At 35.6% G+C, this 1,053-nt stretch overlaps 1 long non-coding RNA gene across 1 annotated transcript; it reads right to left on the reverse strand.

Annotated features, from left to right (window-relative positions):
* Window positions 1–1,053, reverse strand: LOC104774407. The gene is made up of 3 exons (XR_765335.1): window positions 1,020–1,053; window positions 475–660; window positions 1–25 (listed from the first exon to the last, which is right to left on the reverse strand). It is a non-coding gene; the product is annotated as an uncharacterized LOC104774407 (long non-coding RNA).

Here is a 1,053-nt window from a genome sequence, read left to right on the forward strand (position 1 = left end):
GCATCTTCATATCCCCATTTCTCTCCTGCAATCAAGACCAGCCAACAAAAAAAATAAGTTAAAAGATCAAAAAAATTGCAAGACGTTTGCTCCTCTGGAATGGAAAGTGTCCTGCAAAAGACTATCAGGTTTTTGATGTAAAGAAGGAAACTTTATGACATTTCCACAGTAAACCAAAACAAGAAGAAATCAGTAAAGAGATACGCAGACACGTGAAATAACAAAACATAAAGATTACTCACAAGATACCATTCAAAGGAAGAAAAAAAAAAGTACCAGAGAATAATTAATCAACAATGGGATCAGCTCAAGTACAATTCAAAATCTGATTCAAACTCAAGGAACATATCTCAGCTTAATCAATCCTTCTAATACACCAGAAATGGAAATACCACTCTAGAATAACTCAGATCTAATTAATACTGCAGCTAAGCACTGTGATAAAATCGTATATATACTAATCAAGTTAATTACCGTCTCGCTTGGGGCAAGGCCATTCCCATTAGTGGAAGAAAATCTCCATCCAAGTGCACTTGTCATAATATCTTCTTTATTATTACACTTCACTTCAAGATTCACAAAATCAAAAGTAGACCCCAGAGACCTTGACCCTTCCCAGATCTACCAAAACCAGATCGTCAGAACATCAACGCCCCACTCCTGCAAACACAGAGATCAGACGAAGACAGAGCATAAAGATCCATATAAAGAAAGAATGACTCACTGAAGCAAAATGCAACTATCTAGTATCCAAAGATGACTCTACCTAACTGAATTATACTATAAGCAACTGAATATAAATAAAATAAAAAAACTCACACGATCCGAATCAATTCGAACTTAAAGCTAAATCAGGAAACTTTTTAATCAATATGAACTCAAAAAAGCAGGATTCAGATCGGGGGATGAAAGAATTCGAAATCGGAGATTTAAAGTCTCTCTCTCGGATCTCTCATTCAAATTGAAACACAAGAGATCCGATACCAAATCATGCAGATAGGTTGAGAAATTGAACTCACCTAAATGAGAGAATGCGAGAAGAAAGCAGAATCA

This window comes from Camelina sativa, unplaced genomic scaffold (genome assembly GCF_000633955.1).
Source record: "Camelina sativa cultivar DH55 unplaced genomic scaffold, Cs unpScaffold02723, whole genome shotgun sequence".
In the NCBI taxonomy this organism is placed as follows: Eukaryota; Viridiplantae; Streptophyta; class Magnoliopsida; order Brassicales; family Brassicaceae; genus Camelina; species Camelina sativa.